This window comes from Somniosus microcephalus, chromosome 4 (genome assembly GCF_052327205.1).
Source record: "Somniosus microcephalus isolate GS21.2 chromosome 4, FLI_Smic_1.0, whole genome shotgun sequence".
In the NCBI taxonomy this organism is placed as follows: domain Eukaryota; kingdom Metazoa; phylum Chordata; class Chondrichthyes; order Squaliformes; family Somniosidae; genus Somniosus; species Somniosus microcephalus.
The window spans coordinates 169,656,093-169,675,973 of NC_140990.1; the positions used below are offsets into that span (position 1 = coordinate 169,656,093).

General features: G+C 48.0%; 1 pseudogene; it reads left to right on the forward strand.

Annotated features, from left to right (window-relative positions):
- Positions 1-2,854: 2,854 nt before the first annotated feature.
- Positions 2,855-14,781, forward strand: LOC147119979 (protein NYNRIN-like; annotated as a pseudogene).
- The last annotated feature ends 5,100 nt before the right edge of the window (positions 14,782-19,881 follow it).

Genomic DNA, 19,881 nt, shown 5'->3' on the forward strand with positions numbered 1-19,881 from the left:
GCGGAGTTCAAGGCTTTTGCAGGCAGAAACTGGATCCGCCACGTGACCACAGCGTCCTATCACCCCTCCTCTAACGGGCAGGCAGAGAGGATGGTGCAAACCACAAAAGAGGCACTGGTGAGGATATCGGTGGGGGACTGGCAAACCAGATTGGCCAGGTTCCTGTTATCACAGCATACCACACCAAACTCAGCAACGGGGAAGAGTCCTGCCGAGATGCTGATGGGTCGCCGGCTGGCGACTGCACTGGACCGGCTACACCCGGACTACAGGGATGAGATGCACACAAAGCAAGGGGAGCTGGCTAAGAAGCACCAGGGCACCGCCAGGCAGTTCGAGCTGTCAGAGACTGTGTTTGCCCGTTGCTATGCAGGAGGAGACAAATGGATGCCTACCGTGGTGGAGCAGGCCACGGGTCCCCTGTCGTACAGCATCCGTACACCTGATGGCCAGCTACACAGACGCCACATAGACCAGCTACGGGGTCGTACTCTGGTGAGAGTAACAGAGACGTCACAGGCTAGGCCATTGTCTCCGCCACCTCTGCCAGGCAGTGACGGCCTGCTTCCTGCAACAATGACGGAAGCCACATCGACAGAAGGTGTCACGGAGTCATCAGCCATGGAGGAAGGTTTTCCTGCGGCTAGCAGTGGCACCCCGACTATGCCTGTCCAGCGACGCTCAAGTCGGGTTAGATTCCGTCCCAGACGCCTGGAGGACTAAGGGGTTTTATTTGGGGGAAAGGAGTGTTGTGTTTTGAGTTTTGCTTCAATGAAGTTTGTCCCAGTTCCCGGGTGTTACCTGAAGGGGGTGCTGGGGGGCTCGGTTTTACTTTGTCTTTCACTTTCAGTTTCGGGTTCTGCCATGCAGACAATGTGCTGTAATGTCCACCCACTTACTCAGTAAATAGTAAAAGGTTCATTCCGTCTCCTCTATTCATTACTGTTCGGTCAAGATGCAATAACCATCATCCCCACCCCATACCCTGAACGCCATGCAGCGTCGGGCAAGGGTTGTACGGCCCTTAAAGGGTTCAATGATGATACAACCACCGCGTATACAGGGAAGGCCTCTGAACTTCAGTTGGGAGGCCTCACCTGTAAGGTCCCAGCACCGATGCTGATGACCATCCCCGACGGAAGGGGAATTTTAGGGACTGATGTGTTGGATCAGTATGGCACAGTAATAGATTACAATCAGGACTGTGTTTGGTTGGGATTGAGAAATAATGCAAAAGTGATAGAAATTTCAGATGCTCACTCTGTTTTTGTTATTAAAAAGCCATCCGAGTATGACCCTCTGGGGAGCGAAAATGAAGCTGTGGCAAAACTAATTCAGGGACACCTAGTGGTGTTTGCCACGTGCAAGCACGATTGTGGAAAAATGGCAGGCGAAGAGTCTATTGAGGGACCCCCCCACTCATTCACTAAACAGTACCCCATCCCAAGGGAGAGTCACCCTTTCATCCGAGACACCATAAAATCCCTAGTCGAGCAGGTTGTTGTTAGGACAGGCACTTTCACAGCCAATTCACCCACATGGCCAGTTAAAAAGCCTGATAGCAGCTGGCGACTGTCTATTGATTACAGAAAGTTATATTCTGTAACGCCAGCCTGCTCACCGGTAGTAAGAGAAGCTCCCACCATATTATCTCAAATTACTGTTGGTTCCAAGTATTACTCAACCCTCGACATCGCCAAAGGATTCTGGAGTATCCCTGTTAAAAGGGAGGACCAGTACAAATTCGCGTTCACATTTGAGGACCAGAGCTATACCTGGACATGCCTGCCTCAGGGGTTCCACAACGCCCCCTTGATCTTCCACAAAAGAATGGCTGCAGTTTTAAAAGACTTTTCCCGCCCCACCTGCTTGCTATAGTACATAGACCATCTACTGCTGGCAACCGATAACATGGAGGAGCATCTGTCCCTTTTGCACGAACTCTTGACATTGTTGGCTTAGGCGGGGCTAAAGGTGAATCCCCAAAGGCTCAGTTGGTAAAAGAATGGGTCACCTTTCTGGGAGTGTCCATTTCTACAGAAGGATCGTCCCCTGACTCCCACAAGGTGGAGATAATACAGCGACTACCATTACCCACTTCTAAAATAGCCCTACGATCATTCTTGGGTTTGGTGGGGTACCAAAGAAACTTTATCCCAGGCTTTGCAGATATGCGCAAAGCCCCTGTATGATTTGATAAAACTGCAGGATGATGACATACACCCGGCATGGACTGATGCTCACACCCAGTCCATGGCCAAATTAAAAACTGCAGTGATACAGGTCGCATGTCTGATTTCTCCAGACCCCATGCAGCCCTTCCATTTGGAGGTCGGGGCCACAGAACAAAGCCTTGCCGCAGTTCTGTGCTAAACGTGAGCTAATCGACTACAACCCATTGCATATGTGTCTCGAATCCTGCAGGGGGCAGAAAAGACATATACCGCGTGCGAGCGCCACCTGATGGCCGTCTTCTGGGCGGTACATCATTTTACCTTTATTTCTGGGCTACAAGCGACCATCCTTCACAGCGCTCACACGCCTCTAAACTTACTGATGAAACCTGGAGATTCGCTAGTTTCCTCGCAGCGCCTCAGCAAATGGACATTGGAATTTATGGAAAGAGACATTGGTATCATTTCCAAGCCCACCACATTGCTGCCACAATTTCTGGTTTATGAGGGGGAACCGCATGAATATCCGCTACCCATGATTAACTTTGAGTCCCATACTGTGCAGAAAGAGCCCATACCAAGCGCCCCAGATGTCTACATCGATGGGTCCACATATCACATCGAGGTATCCCCCCACACCGGGTATGCTGTGGTATTGCCAGAGAGACTATCCAGCGATGATGCAACCGACAGTCCTCACAATATGCAGAAATCACCGCACTTCTAACCGCCGTGAAAGAAACCTCAGATAGACCCATGAATATTTGGTCCGATAGTGCCTATGCTATAAGCACCATGCTCTCCTTGCCCCTATACCACAAAAATGACTACCGTACAATAGACGGTAAGGCCCTGGCCCATGGGCCCTGGTTACGCCTGCTCTGGTCATACCTTAAACAGCGATCCCAGCCCTGCTTCATAGGAAAGGTAGCAGCCCATAGAAAAGGGGGTCCACATAGTGAGGGAAATTCCAGAGCAGACAGAGCAGCCAAGGACGCTGTGATTAATGGGGAGATAGAGGATACAGTTGTTGAGCCCTGCAATGCTGATAGCAAGGGCTCCCCAACAGATCACCTAGATTTAAAATCACTGTAGCAGCAATACTGGCCATACGCCGTTGTAAGCGCCTGGCACGAGGAAGGCAGACCCCTTCCTCAACCGACAGCCTGGGCCCCCAATACCATACTAGCCACTGCCCCTGACTCAGCGGAGCAGTTGCTGATGTTCAAAAGAAAGCCATACGCCTGCCCGGTGGTGTGTGTTCCACCAGAGGTGGGTCAGGAACTGCTCTCCCTCTTTCACTCCCACTCCATGGCAGGGCACTATTCGGCCCTGGTTGTCTTGTTTTGCACACTTTGTATAAAAATAATAAATTGCAGGACAACGGAGTATTTATTAAGCATTAGGTCTGTGATCTTACTCATAGCAGCACCAGTGGGGAAAAGCATGGCATTAGGACCCCTAGCCTGGGTCTTCAAAACAATAGTAGTCCTTACAGATGCCTGCAGGCCAATGACAACTCAGCATGTGATCACATGTGAATATAATAGGTATTCCTTACAGATGCCTGCGGGCCAATGATAATTCAATATGCAAATGTTACACTGGTAACCTTCTATAAGGTAGCATCCACAACTTGGTGGCCTTCCATGAGGGAAACAATCAACCTATATGTGGCACGATTCCTACCGTGCCTGCAGCACAATCCCCCCGCATGCACTGACCGAGCCTTACTTCAAAGCGTGCCCCCACCTCAAGGGCCATGGACACACCTCCAGATAGACTTCATTGGGCCACTTCCACAGATGCAAGGCAATTTTCAGCATGCCCTAGCGGTGGTGGATCAATTCACTAGATGGATCGAAGCATTCCACTGCCGCTCCAACACCACAATCACGGCAGCCAAAACACTATTAAATCATGTGTTTTGTAGGTGGGGAGTGTAATGTGCTCAACACACGGACATAGGATGTATTCCTTTAGCCATCAACACGAGGCTTCTTTATTCATTTCCTTTCTCTGTTTACTCTCCGTCGCCCCTACTGGGGGCGGGGTATCCCCTGTGGGTGGAGGAGTTCCAGGGCCCGCATCCGCATTGTAGTCATCGGGAATGGAACATCTCCCTTTCTAAAAAGACTTTGAATACTATTCCTTTACTATTAACATTTCAAATGACCTTCTTTCAAATAATTACTTTTTTACTGTGCTTAAGAAATAACAAACTCTAACAAACATAACATCTCTAATGCACAATGTATCTCTTTTTTTTTGTTTTTAGAGAAACATGAATAATGCAAGCAGAGTAAGCTTGGAGGGACAAGGTGACTGCCTGAACCCTCCACCAAGTACCTCGGGTATTATTCTGACCCAATGAGGTGTCTTGGTTCTTAAGCTATTCACGTTGCAAAGTCCTGGAGGTATGAAAGAGGATTGCGGACCCTTTCAGGGTATCGTCTGGAACCCGATGGAGGCGGGGTATCCCCTGTGGGTGGAGGAGACGGAGGTGGGGTATCCCCTGTGGGTGGAGGAGTTTCAGGACCCGCATCCCCATTGTAGTCATCGGGAATGGAAGGCTCATCAGCAGCGTCTGGGGGCTGCTGGGTAAGTGCGAGGTGTCTGCGGTTCCTGCGAACAATCTGGCCCTGGATATCAACCAGCTACAATCTTGGGGTGTTGGCCTGTCCTTGCACAATGCCTCTTTTGCGGGAGTCACGTATCCACACATAGTCACCTGGAAGGAGTGGACACAAGGGCTTAGCTCTGTGGCGACTGTTAAAGTTGAACTGTTGTCTTAGTTTAGATTGTTTATCCTTGTCTGTAAAATTCTGGAGGTCGGGCCAGCCTGGGGTCAGGAGTGATGGCATAGTTGGCACGGTTGTACGAAGTTTTCTGCCTTGTAGCAGCTCAGCAGGGCTGAATCCGCTAGAAAGAGGTGTGGAACGGTATGCAAGGAGTGCCCGGTATGGGTCAGGTGACTTTTTTAAAAGCTGTTTGGCTGTCTGGACAGCGCGCTCGGCAGCCCCATTGCTTTGAGGATACAGAGGACTGGATGTGACACGAGTGAAGTCCCAGCTGTCGGCAAATGAGCGAAAGGTGTCCGAGGCAATTATCTGTTCGGACCAGCAGGGGGACCCCTAGGCGGGCAAAGCAGGATTTCATACATTCAACGACTGCATGTGAGGTGGTGGAGAGGAGCTTGATAACTTCAATGAACTTAGAGAAGTAGTCAAACATTACCAGGTAAGTTGAGTTATCCAAATGAAATAGATCAGCCCCAACCTTCTGCCATGGGCCCTCAGGGGTGTCATCTGGAATCAATGGCTCTGGTGGTTGTTGTCTCATTTGGGCGCAGCTTGGGCATTGTTGTGCTTTACGTTGTAGTTGACCGCTTAATCCAGGCCACCAGACAGAACACCTGGCTCGTGCTCTGCATTTTGTGATCCCTTGATGGCCATCATGCAGTTTGTCCAGAATGTCTTTCTGCATTGATGCTGGAATGACCAACCGGCACCCTTGTAGCAGCAATCCTTGTGCAATAGTGAGGTCACCTGAAACGGCCGCGTAAGGTCTAAGAGCGTTGTCAAGTTTCGCATGATCTGGCCAGCCCTCACGGCAGTATGCGAAGACCTGACGAAGTAATTCATCCATTTCCTGTTCTTGACGAAGTGCAGCCAGGCATTTCTCGGTAATGGGCAGTGCAGTGAGTATTGAGTGTACATAATTCTCTGTGCACTGCACCTCAGGGGAATCATCCACTGGCGGCTGGTAGGGAGCCCTGGAGAGGACGTCGGCAGTTGCTAGGCTCTTCCCTGGCACATGTGATATAGTGAAGTGAAAGTGCATGAGTCGCATCCGAAAGCGCTGAATGCGGGGGGACAACTCGTCCAGGTTTTTAGATCCCAATAGTGTAAGGAGGGGCTTGTGATCTGTTTCGACCTGGAATGTCATGCCTATTAGGAAGTCTCTATAGCGCTCACATGCCCATGTAATGGCCAGGGCCTCTTTTTCAATCTGCACATAGCGCTGCTCTGTTTTTGAAAGGGCTCGTGAAGCATAGGCTACAGGGCGCCAGTCAGTGTCAGGTCTCTTTTGTAAAAGGACTGCACCCAAGCCAAACAATGAGGCATCAGCTGACACTTTAGTGAGTGCATTGGGGTCATACAGTGCAAGGCCTAGCGGGGTGGTTAGCTCCGTCTTTATCTCAGCGAAAGCTTGGGACTGCTGGGGTCCCCAATACCATGAGGTCTGCCTGTTGAGGAGATCCCGGAGTGGCTTGGTTTTATCGGCTAGATGGGGTATGTATTTGCCCAAATGATTGACCAGGCCCATGAAGCGGCGTATTTCAGATACATTCCTTGGCGCGGCCATGTGTGCGAGGGCCTTGACTTTGTCAGGATCTGCTCTGACACCGGTCCCATCGATGACCTGGCCGAGAAATTTCACCTGCGTTTTGGCGAATTCACATTTGGAATTAAGAGTAAGTCCAGCTTGCTGCAGTTTACTGAGAATTGCAAAAAATCGCTGATCGTGCTGTTCTTGGGTTGCGCCAAACACCAGCACATCATCCATTTGGCATAAGACACCATCAAGTCCCTCAAGGAGGCGGGACATGCGGCGCTGGAAATGCTCAGGGGTGGAGGATATTCCAAAGAGCAGTCTGTGGAAACAGTAACGTCCGAATGGCGTGATGAACGTAGTGAGATGTTTTGACTCCTCTGACAAGGGTATTTGCCAGAAACCAGATTGAGCGTCAAGCTTTGTAAAAACCTTTGCATCTTTCAGCTGCCCCAGAGTGTGCTCTACGCAGGGTAAGAGATGCAGCTCTCTACAGACACTTTCATTGAGTTTTGTTAGGTCTACGCAGCTTCTGATTTTTTTCGTTGAGTTTTGGGACTACAACCATTCTGGAGCACCAGGCTGTGGGTTCCTCAACTCTTGCAATTATCCCCAGTTGCTCCATGTGGGTGAGTTCCTCCTTAACTTTGGACATAAGGGGGAGCGAGACACGTTGGGGTGTAGAGAGAGCAAAAGGTTTAGCATCCGGCTTGAGGCGAATGTGATACTCCTCTTGCAGTCGCCCAATGCCTTGAAACAGTCTGGGGAACCGCTGTCTGACCTCCCGTTCGAGGTCCATAGATACTGTCTCTGCTACTTGTGGGTCCAACCTGGGCACCAGACGCAGGGAAATGATGGCGGGGCGACCGAGGAGCGCTGTTCGTAGACCGCGTACCACATACATGTCCTGTTTTGTAGACCGTGGACCACGGGTCAGGGTAGCTGAAAATTTTCCTCTGACATTCAACGGGACTTGACCAGGCCCCTGAAGAATCTTAGTGGTGCTCTGAAGAGCCTCTTGACCTAGGTCGTTGTAGAGGCACTCCGGGATGACAGTGACATCAGCCCCTGTGTCGATTTTGAATTCAGTCATGTGACCACACAGACCTAGGGTGATGGTCCACGGCTGGTCCTGCCCATCTCCAATTGACCCCAGGAACGCTATCTCATTGTCGTCATCCTCTGATATTTCAGCAACCGCAGGTGTGGATCGGCAAACTGCAGCAAAATGTCCCTTTTTCTGGCAATTCCTGCAGCTAACATCTTTGGCTGGACAGATTTGTCTATTGTGTGTACTCCGGCCACACCATCTGCAACTCCGCTTTTGTGGTTGGAAATGCGTTCCAGTTTGAGTTCCAGTGCGAGGCCTCTGTACATATTCATGTGCGTCAGTTTGTCTTGATTTGGTAGAAAAATGTTTTTGGGGGGCTGATTGTCAGGGGGCACTTATGGTTTCAATGGACTCCTCCTCCTCATTACTATCTTTCTGAAGCATTGATTGCTGTTTCTTTATTGCTTCACTTTGGAAAACCTGTGTTTTTGCTTTGTCAACTGTGAGGTCTGGATCCATCTGTAATTTTTCAGTGAGTTTAAGATCCCTTAGTCCAACAACCAATCTGTCACGAATTAGTTTGTCCCGCATAGCTCCATATTCACAGTGTTCTATGAGCTCATATAGCGCCTTGATGAAGCTATCACCCGATTCCCCTCTCTCCTGCACGCGCCTATGGAATCTTGCGCGTTCGAATATCAAATTCCTCCGCGGGATGAAATGATTAGACAACTCCGTTTTAACTGTGTCATAGCTTTTCAGTTGATCAGCCGTAATATTCCTGCACCGGACGATCGCTTCAGCCTCCGCTCCCATGGAATATAATAGCAAGTTGACCTGTTTTTCCTGTGACTGTTTATCAAGGCCTGAAGTCTGTCTGAAGCATTCAAATCTGCTGAGCCACACCAGCCACTCTTTCAGCCGTGTAAAATCAAATTCGGAGGGGGGAGAAATCTGAAAGAATGCAGGACTTTGAGTGGCCATGATAGTAAGCAACGTGGGGTAAGTACACTTTTTTTTTTTCAGTCTCTCTTGTTTATCTCCGTCCTGGCTTAACTAGCTACTATGCTACACCCGTATCGTAAACTTTCACTCACCGGGAGCTGACTGGTTTCACCGGGAAAGTTAGTTCCATTGACGCGGACAGTCTTTAACATGGGTATTTCGGGTATACAAATTCTTGTATACAAAGCTGTAGTGTATGTACCCGTCTATCTTTAAGGGAACTATTGAATGTAACCGTTCACCTTTAAGGGAACTACTTTAGGTGTGGCACTATTTGTTTGGCTTCTGTATACTGTAATACCGATAGTGACCACACCAGTATATAAGTGTTGTAGCAGGATTGCTGGGGCAGATTCGCCCGGACCTTCGAATAGTAAAGACCTGTTTTGTTTGTTACTTCTGAAGTCTGTGTATTTATTAACTGCACAACCCACAGACTTTACAGTGGCGATGAGTCCGATCGTACCCTGCGGCAAGATTACCAAAGCAAGAAGAGCGTCGAAGAGAGGCAACCGCCCTCGTCGTGCTGCTGGAAGAAAACACGAGGCTGCAGCAGGAGAAAGGTGGAAGACTTTAGCAACAAAAGCTTCCGTCTGCAACAGGCACTGACTACCCTTCTACCACGGTGCGGAGTGAGCTGATCAGCAGGGAACAAGGCGGCCGAAGAGACTGTGGGTAGGGGAAGGTGTAGAAGTATCCGGAGGATAAGGGCAGAGCACTCGACCTCGGTCAAGGGGGAGCTGTGCCGGCCAAAAGTCGGGTCCAACGGCGTCGGGTGACAGCCGGACCGCGATCGGCGGGAAAAATCCGGGCAGCGACCGCAGCCACGAAGCACTGAGCCTGCGAGTAGGCGCGGGAAGAGAAACCCAGCCGCAGCCGGGGAGGGAAACACCGGTCTGCGAGAGGGCTGGGGACGCAAACGGGAACCGTGCGGGTGAGAGCCAGGTGCGGAGAGAGAGACTGCGAGGAGCCAGTCCAGCGGCTGAGCTGTTCTCCACCAACGGGGTACTCAGAGCCAGCAAAACCGAACGTGCGGGAGTGGGTGAGAGACACAGCCGGAAACGGGGTGAGAGACTGCGCGAGAGCCAGTCCAGCGGCTGAACTGTTCTCCACCAACGGGGTACCCAGGGCCGGTAGCACCGAACGTGCGGGTGAGAGAGCGACAGAGCCGGGTACGGAGAGAGAGACTGCGCGAGAGCCAGTCCAGCGGCTGAACTGTCCTCCGTTAACGGGGTGTACCCAGCGCCGGTAGAGCCGTGCGGGCGGGAGGAAAAGACATAGCCGAGTAAGGGGAGCTGTGTGGAAGCCAGCCAGCGGCTGAACCTGTCCACTGTGGGGGAAGCGTACCCCTTCCACCGGGAAGAAACGCGGGAAGCCGCCATTAGGTGGAGAAGACGCCAGAAGCGGGAAACCGCCATTGAAGTGGGCGGGGCGAGAAAGGAAGAGCGGGAAACCGCCATTTTCGCGGGAAAACCGCCATCTTGATTGACATACCGCCATTGAAGTGGGCGGGGAGAGAAGGAAAGAGCGGGAAACCGCCGATTTCGCGGGAAAACCGCCATCTTAGAAACAAACAAATAAATAAGAATACTTAAAGAAATACTGGTGCTGCTCCCAAGGGAAGAAAAATGCCTAAGCGAGGGAATATTAACGACTTTAATTCTGAAATAGAAGACTGGGCCACGTACGTGGAACGCATCGAGATCTATTGCGAAGCCAACAAAATAGAGGAAGACGACAAGGCGATAACATTGCTAAACTCGATGGGGGCAAAAACATACGGGCTCTTGAAGCATCTAATAGCACCAAATAAACCAGCGGATCAGACCTTCGAAGAGATTGTGGCTGTGCTGAAGGACCACTTGAACCCCACACCGCTGATGCTGGCTGAACGATTCAAATTCTACGCAAGAACGCAGAAGAAAGACGAAAGCAATGCGGAATACTTGGTCGAACTGCGTAGGCTAGCGAAATACTGCCAGTTCGGAGGGAATCTGACAGAAGCGCTGCGGGACAAGTTCGTATGCGGATTGTCCAAAGAAGGGACGCAGAAGCGACTACTGGAAGAGAACGACCTCACACTGGACAGGGCTGTCCTTATAGCTGCATCGCACGAAGCCGCAGCGAAAGGAACGGCGGAAATGCAACTAAAGGCGGTGGCACTCGGGGTAGACCAAATTACTTCAAGCACAACAAAATGCTACCGTTGTGGGAAGACAACGCATGACCAGAATCAATGCTGGTTTAAGAACCAAGAGTGTAGGAAATGTGGCAAACTGGGTCACATCGCGAAGGTATGCCGGTCCGGGAAAAAGACCAATAATCAAAGGAAGCCACCACAAGAAAAGTACAACAAGGTACACAAGGTGGCTGAGAAGAGTTCAGGCGAACAGAATTCAGACTCAGACCCAAACAACCAGGAGCTGGGTAGGCTGAGAATCCACAATGTGGGTAAAGAAACGGATCTACAGGCCATCTGGGTCATAATAAAAATAGCTGGAGTCCAAGTAAGAATGGAGCTGGACACTGGATCAGCTCTATCAGTCATCAACCGAAGGGACTACCACCGGCTATTCTCTCACATACCTTTAAGAAATACCAAGTTCGTATTACAGACATACACGGGGCATAACGTATACCCCGTGGGGAAAATAAGAGTCAAGGTGAGAGATAGGGGTAAAGAACACCCAAGAATGAACTTGTACGTATTACCTGAGGGAGGACCACCACTTCTAGGACGGGAGTGGATTAAGAAAATAGACATGGAATGGCATTACCTAAAAGCCATAATGAGGGAGGACTCGGTGCAAGCTATTAGCTCAGATTCTGAAATGGATGATGATAAGACCAAGTCGAATATGGAAGACAAGGCTAAAAGGGACTTGCCGACGATGGGAAAGAAAACGAAGACATGCAGAAGGACTTATGGTACCAAGAAGAATAAAGCTGCAGAGCAGAACTCCAGGTTGACAGAGAATTCTGAGCCTGTTCAAGCAAAGGATTCATCCATGACGGAAGAACACCGAGCTCAGACGCAAACTTATGTCAAAGTACGACAACAATTAGAACAGTTGAGTGACCGTCTCGTACAAGAGATGAAAAATATGGAAAGGTTCTGTGACACCGAATGGGAGAACCTGGAAAGACTACAGAGACAGCTAGCTCAAGCAGAGAGCGACCAGAGAGCCATCGTGGTCAAATACCAATCACATTCCCCTGATGCTGTTCAGGAACTAGAATATTTACAGAATGAACCAAAGGAAGAGGAATCTTCAGGGAGCCAGGATTTTATTCCAGTTCTTCTCTACGACTCCTTACAAGCAGAGTGTGAGAAGTTGAAAGAACAGTATGAACAGGCCCAGGCTACAATTCTGGAGGGGGTTAACTCGGCAGCCTCCGAAAAGCTAGTTTCAGTAGAAGCATATGAACAACTAAAGGTTGAACATGAGCAAGAAGTCCAAAGGCTGCAGGAAATTCTTGATGAGCTCAAGGCCAAGACAGACTCATCGGTAGGAGCTCCATCCATAGATGAGAAATTAGAGGTGAAAATCATGGCAGAGCATGAAAGACAGGATGTCCAAGAACTTATAAAAACATTGAAGGACACCCAAGACAAATATGAGGCGGCAATGACCGAGGTTCAACAACTTGAAGAACAGATTCAACTGGGAATCCTTTCAGTGGAAGAACAGGACACTGTAAGAATGGTCCCTGAACATGAACTAGAGAGCATCAGGGCGCAACTTTTCTGAGCGCTGAAAGCCAAAGTTCAAGAGGAACGTAAGGTGGAAGTATTGGAGAAAGAGGTGGAGGAAATGGAGAAGACTCTGATCCACCGTGTTCCCAGGGAAGAGTTAACGGTCAGCCAACTCCTTCATGTGCTGAAGGACAAGACTCTGCAAGGGGAACAATCTGAACACGAGCTTCAATCTTCAGGGGGAACGAATTCGGAGCTCTCAAAAGTCACGGAGATAGCTGAGGTGGCAACACAAAGTTTACAAGGATGCCAAAAGTACGTTGAATCACGTCAAGGTGAACAGAAGAATGTGGAAACCGTTACTTCAGTAGAAGGGTTAAATAGCCTGATAATGCAATTACCGATGGAAAGGAAGGTATTGAACTCACAAATGAGGTCCATCGTGAAGGAATGGCAGATAACCCAGGAAGAGCGGGATGAATATGAATGCATGAAGAAGGCTTTTCAAGAAAGATGTTTAGGGAAGGAACCACCGTCAGCTAACGTCCAGACGGGTGAGGAGGAAGAAGAAGTCTCTCTCGCTGGCCTAACTCAGGACGAACCCGAATATTACCATGACCTGTTGAGTGACACTGAATATTACGAGGATATGGTCTGCCCAGCTTGTGATGAAAACTCTCAAAGTGCTGAAATCCGGAGGAAGCACTTAAGGTCTAAGGAACATAGAGAGTTGGTGGCGCTACAGCTGGCAGCAGAGAAAGGATCTCCGAGAGTTTCAAAAAGGCAGAAAAGAAAAAGAAGAAGCAGAAGATAATAACTGTCTAAAATATTAGCACTTCTACCATTCCAGGCGGGACATTACGAAAGGAGCTAAATTAGTTGAAAAACTGGAAAATGTCAAGACAGCCAGTTGGTTGTAAAAGTCCGCACTGCTGGTTCAACAGGACGAAGGTTCAAGCTGTTACGTCAAGAAAAAGGCTATGGAGGAGTCACGCTAGCCAGGTAATCCGGCTACACCAAAGAAATGTTGTTCGGAACGAGTCAAGATCAGAGACTGAATCTATGAACTGTTTCCGCAGAGACTGAACCTGTGAACTGTTTCCACCGAGATTATATTTGTAAATTGTTTTATATGACATTGACTCCACCGAGATTATATCTGTAATTTGTTTTATAAGAAGTTGAAGATATGCATGTTTAACGGGGGCTCTGTAAGTAATAAGCTAAAAAGGGAGGATTGTAGTGTATGTACCCGTCTATCTTTAAGGGAACTATTGAATGTAACCGTTCACCTTTAAGGGAACTACTTTAGGTGTGGCACTATTTGTTTGGCTTCTGTATACTGTAATACCGATAGTGACCACACCAGTATATAAGTGTTGTAGCAGGATTGCTGGGGCAGATTCGCCCGGACCTTCGAATAGTAAAGACCTGTTTTGTTTGTTACTTCTGAAGTCTGTGTATTTATTAACTGCACAACCCACAGACTTTACAAAAGCCATCATCCTTCCCACCCTTTTATATGGAGCTGAAACCTCGACTACGTACAGTAGACATCTCAAAGCCTTAGAGCAATACCACCAACGCTCTCTACGCAAAATCTTGAGGGTCAGCTGGGAGGACAAGCGTACCAACTGGAGTATACTTGAAGAGGCCAATATCTACAGCATCACTACGCTCATCATGCAGCATCAACTCCGATGGATTGGACATGTCATTCGCATGTCAGACTCACGTCTCCCAAAACAGGTTCTGTACTCCCAGTTGAAGGAAGGGCAGAGGTCTCCTGGTGGTCAAAAGAAGCGTTACAAAGATAACATCAAAGTAATCCTTAAAATGTTCCATATCGATATTAATAACTGGGAGGAAATCGCACTGGACAGAGACAATTGGAGAAAATACATCCACAACGGTGCCGCACTACATGAAAAGAATCTCCAGCGTGCCGTTGAGGATAAACGCCAGTGCCGTAAGGAGAGACAACAACTTAAGAAGACCCATACTCCAGTCACTACCAATAGTCTTACATGCCCACACTGTAGTAGAGTCTGTGGATCTCGGATTGGCCTCCACAGCCACCTGAAGACCCACAAGTAGATGACTGATGAAGGACATACCATACTCGAATTCGAGTGGTCGCCGATGATGATGATGATGATTTCGGGTACTTGCCACTTCTGTCACCATGTCATGTGCTCAACACACGGACACGGGATATATTCCTTCAGCCATCAACACGAGGCTTCTTTATTCATTTCCTTTCTCTGTTTACTCTCCGTCACCCCCTACCGGGGCGGAGGGTAACTATCACCACAGGGAGTACCGGTACAAGTGGACAGTGATCAAGGTTCGCACTTTACCGGTAAGATTTTTACTCACCTGTAGGAAATGTTGGGGATAAAACACAAACTACACATTGCTCACCACCCCCAGTCATCCAGATGGGTCGAAAGGGGGAACAGGACCCTCAAGTTAATGTTAAAAAAATTGTGTGCGGACCACCCCACTTAATGGGCTAACATGCTGCCAATGTGTTTAATGGCAATGAGGTCCACACCTCATAAAACAACAGGAGTCTCCCCATATCAGGCCATGACAGGGAGACTCATGAGAACGCCAGGCCAGCTAACACTAACGGGGATGAGCCCCTAGACAATGGAACCATGTAGTTCCAAGTGGCTGGAACAAGTGGTAGATCACACCAATCAGATGAATTGATTTGTGGCCATGAAATTGGGGAAGTCAAAAAGACAAATTAAAAGGTACTTTGACAAGAAAGTACGTCCCTTTGAGTATTAGGTGGGGAACACCGTAATGATTCCAAATTATGGGGAAAAAAAGCATGCCTTTGAGCCCAGGTGGTGAGGACCGCACACGATTATAGACCGATTGAACCCCGTGGTTTATTTGATTCAGTTACCGGGGAAAGGGGGCGTTAAGTACAAGAAATGGTATATTAACCAGTTAAAAACTGCCAAAGAGTAAATACTACACTGATCTTGATTCCCAAAGAACCATGATAATGATACAGATGACACAGAACAATGCCATAAACAGCAGAGCTATACAAAAGTTAGGAGCCAGCCCGTGGTGGAAACAATGTATAATGTAGGACAACACCCCTGGCTCAGAACCCTCTCAATGCTTATGATACTGGCACAAGCCATAATTGTAGTGGTGGGGATCATCATAATCTGCTACCTGAGAAAACTCCTCAGGAAACTGAACCACCATATGCAAACCCTGAGGAGATAAACCAAATGAGGGGTCAATAAGAATATTTCCCCCTCAAGATGGGGAATCTGTAAGAATAAAAATATATGTTTTGTATGTGTGATGGACTCGAGACTATGAATATAAGATATATGTAATAATAAAGATAAATTTGATGTGCATCGATCTCCCCTGGGTAAGGCAACAGTGCGAAACTTAACAAAGGAAACCTGCATAACAGGATAACCCCCCCACAGAGACACCATCGAAACTCACCATTGAAACTCAAGAGCCACTAAAAGGTGTCAACAAACAATTAACTTAAACAAGAAATGGCACCAGCCATTGTAGACAGACACATGTTCAAAGGAAAGCCAATCAAGAACTGCCATGAATCTAAGACCCAATCCTGGGGCCTTAGCAATAGACAATGGACTTAAAAAGATATAAAACAAGGAACCCAAAGGCTCTCTCTCTCTCTCTCTGGACAACCATGCAGAAGAACAAGGAGTCCTCCCTCTACAGACCAGACCAAGAAGCAAGGAACTCTACAGATCAGACCAAGAAGCAATGAAAAAGGCCACGTGCATTGCTTGACTCAGGGAGGTACCAATCTGTGTAAATCTAACCCATTATCTTACCTGTTGTAATCGAGTAGAGTCCATAAATACCAGTAGGCTATTGTTTTGATGTGCATGAATGTGTGTGTTTAATGAACTTGCATGAGTTTGTGTGTTTAATAAACTTATTCCAAATTGTTTCAAAAGAATTGGTCTTGCTGTCAATTTAATGCCAGTCGAAATAAAAAGCTTACGTATCGCAGATATGTTACCAGGTGGGATAGCGAGTGGACAATAAAAGATAATGGCCCAGAATTTGCTGGAGCGGGTCATCTCGAGTGCCGTGAATTGGATTATTTTCCCTCACACCTTCAGCTCATACTGTTTTCGTGCTGGTAATGGCGTGGCGAGGGCAACGGGGCATTTGGGACCTCGTGAACTTCAGGTCCAATGGTCTATCTCCTTACCCATTGAATATTCAGGATAGAGAAAGAAATGGTGCGAACGATGGAGAAGGAAATAGGGAGAATTAATGTCAAACTACAATCAGAAAGAGAAATAAAGAGAAAGAAAGAAAGATTTGATTAAAAGAGAGAACAAAGAGACAGAAAGGAAAAGTAAGCAAACATTTTTTTATATTTAAATTTTAAATTTAAAAAACAATTTACTACCTGGCGGTGTGAGACACCACCGTTTCATTGTTCCTTTTCTGGCCTTTAAGGTTGAGTTGCATGTCAAGACCATTAACAGGGACATTGTAACATGAATTACCAGCCCTAAATGGTGGCGGAGCGATCCATTTGTACTTACGGTGCGAATGTTGCAATTTCTTGACGCACAAGAATGTAAGGCAAATCATCCAGCAATCTGTGACAATTCGCAACTCGTGGCTTATCGCTTCCCTGCCTTCAATTGCTGGGTTTTTTTACGCACTAATAATGACCGGCGCCGTGAACCTGCAGTTATTTGTGCAGCAATTTCTGCGCCAAAGTGTCTGCTCTTTCAAAGGCTGGATGACTCCGAGACAAGAGAGCTCAGCTGAACCTGCCCACTCACCACTGTTTGGTGGATCTGTGCACAAAATGGCTGCTATGTTTGCCTATATAACAACAGTCACTGCACTCCAAAGTGCTTCAATGTACCTTTGAGACATTTCTGAGCGATATGATAGGATGCAATATAAATGCACACCTTCTGAGCTTATTCAAGTCTTTCTTTAGCCCATCAACGGTAGTGGATGAGTATGTGATGTCAGAAATCGCCTGGATTTTTCCATTAATAACAGCTTCTAATTCACATTACATACAGACTAAGCAGGCATTGACCTCATAATGTTCATCCTGCGTGATATAATCACCATGCTGGACTGTTGACTGGAGTTCATTATGTTGCTTGCAACCAAAAAAATGGGCAACTTAAGGAGCTTATACCTAGTACTGGAACTATACTCTCGCTGTTTTGAAACTAATATCTATTGCACTAGCTCATTATTTTCCACAACATCAGGAATGCTGGTGCACATTTGCTCCCTCGTTCTTCGCTTCTTCACTTCCTTCTATAATCTTCAGGCTTTTGAAATCCAAGTTTGTAACATCTAGGCACGTAGGAACAGGAGGAGGCCATTCAGCCCCTCGAGCCTGTTCCACCATTCAATTAGATCATGGCTGATCTGTATCTTAACTCAATTTACCAGCCCTGGTTCATATCTCTTAATATCCTTGCCCAACAAAAATCTATCAATCTCAGTTGTGAAATTTTCAATTGACCCCCAGCCTCAGCAGCTTTTTGGGGGAGAGAGTTCCAGATTTCCACTACCCTTTGTGTGAAGAAGTGCTTCCTGACATCACTCCTAGCTCTAATTTTAAGGTCATGCTCCCTTGTTCTGGACTCCCCCACCAGAGAAAATAGTTTCTCTCTATTTACCCTATCAAATCCTTTAATCATCTTAAACACCTCAATTGGATCACTCCTTAATCTTATATACTCAAGGGAACACAAGCCTCGTCTATGCAACCTGGGCTCATAATTCAACCCTTTTAGCCCTGGTATCATTCTGGTCAATCTGCACCCACTCCAAGGCCAATATATATCTAAACACTACTTCTGATTTTTCCTGCTTTATCCCTTAGTCTTCTTATGGCACCCTGTGCAATGTGCCTAAAACCTTTATCCAGGTTTTTCAATGAAAATAATTGTGGATCAAATATAAACCCATAGCTGCAGACTGGAATGATGTGCCAAGAAGGTTCCTCTCCATGTTTGGTGTCTGCAGGTCAACAAAGGTAGGTGTTCTGGTTCTGTTTCACCAGCATGCAATATTCTTGTCAATTTTTTAAAATCCTAGCCAGTTTTCTCCACTCTGCTCTTTTCCTGAGACTACCGTCTGTTGCTGGAATATGATCCCACAGGCATCAGGGCCCCCCTATGGCAACTTGGTTGGGCAGCCATTAATGATGTATGAGCCTTGACAGGGAGTGTTGGCAGGCTGCTCAACTGCGAAGGGAAAGGACCACCACAGCTAAGCCGCTCCTGTCCAAAGTCCACAAGCAGTGGTGAGAAATCAGAGCTGAGCTCAGTGCCCCTGGGTGAGAGAGGAGGAAAATCCTCCAGGATTTTATTGCTAGAAGTGCAAGTGTGAAATATTCTATTGAAAGACATTTTTATTTTACTATTTCCATTCTCTGTCCGTCTTGACAGGGAACATTGGAATCGAGTCTTGCTTTGAGAGGAAGGGAAGGAGAGATTCCAATTCCTGGCAATCGAATAGTAGCGTGCACACAACCTTATGTGGTCTAGTGAGGGGGAGGAGATGTTTGCCCAGCCCCCTGGCAGTGTACCTAATGGTGGCATGTGCCCAAGCTCTTGACATACAGCAGCACTCTGAATCCCTGGTTCCCCCCCCAATCATTTTCAAGCTTGTAAAATCCTAGCATTTAGCTTTGTCTCCCTCCTTCTATATAACCTAGACCTAATGTCTGAGCACACATTCCTTCTTTCTTATCTTCTTCTTAGGCAGTCCCTCGGAACCGAGGATGACTTGCTTCCACATTAAAAATGAGCTCGCATGTGACTGATTAGTCCAATGCGGGACCTACAGTCTCTGTCACAGGTGGGGTAGACGGTGGTTGAAGGGGCGGGAGGGTGGGGTGCTTGGGTTGACGTGCGCTCCTTGCGCTGCCTGCGCTTGGCTTCTGCTTGCTCCCGGCAAAGAGACTCGAGGTGTTCGGCGCCTTCCCGGATGCTTCTCCTCCACTTTGTGCGGTCTTGGGCCAGGGATTCCCAGGTGTCGGTGGGGATGTTACACGTTTTCAAGGAGGCTTTGAGGGTGTCCTTGAAGCGTTTCCTCTGCCCACCTGGGGCTCTCTTGCCGTGCTGGAGCTCCGAGTAGAGCGCTTGTTTTGGGAGTCTTGTATCGGGCATGCGGACAATGTGACCCATCCATCAGAGCTGATTGAGCGTGGTCAGAGTTTCGATGCTGGGGATGTTGGCCTGAGCAAGAACACTGACGTTGGTGCGCCTATCCTGCCAATGGATTTGCAGGATCTTGCGGAGGCAGCGTTGGTGGTACCTCTCCAGTGCTTTGAGGTGCCTGCTGTACATGGTCCATGTCTCTGAGGCATACAGCAGGGCAGGTATCACTGCTGCCCTGTAGACCATGAGCTTAGTGCCGGGTTTGAGGTCCTGGTCTTCAAACACTCTCTTCTTCGGGCGACCGAAGGCTGCACTGGCACACTGAAGGCGGTGTTGGACTTCGTCGTCGAGGTCTGCCCTTGTTGACAGTAGGCTCCTGAGGTATGGAAAGTGGTCCACGTTGTCCAAGGCCTTGTCGTGGATTTTGATAATCGG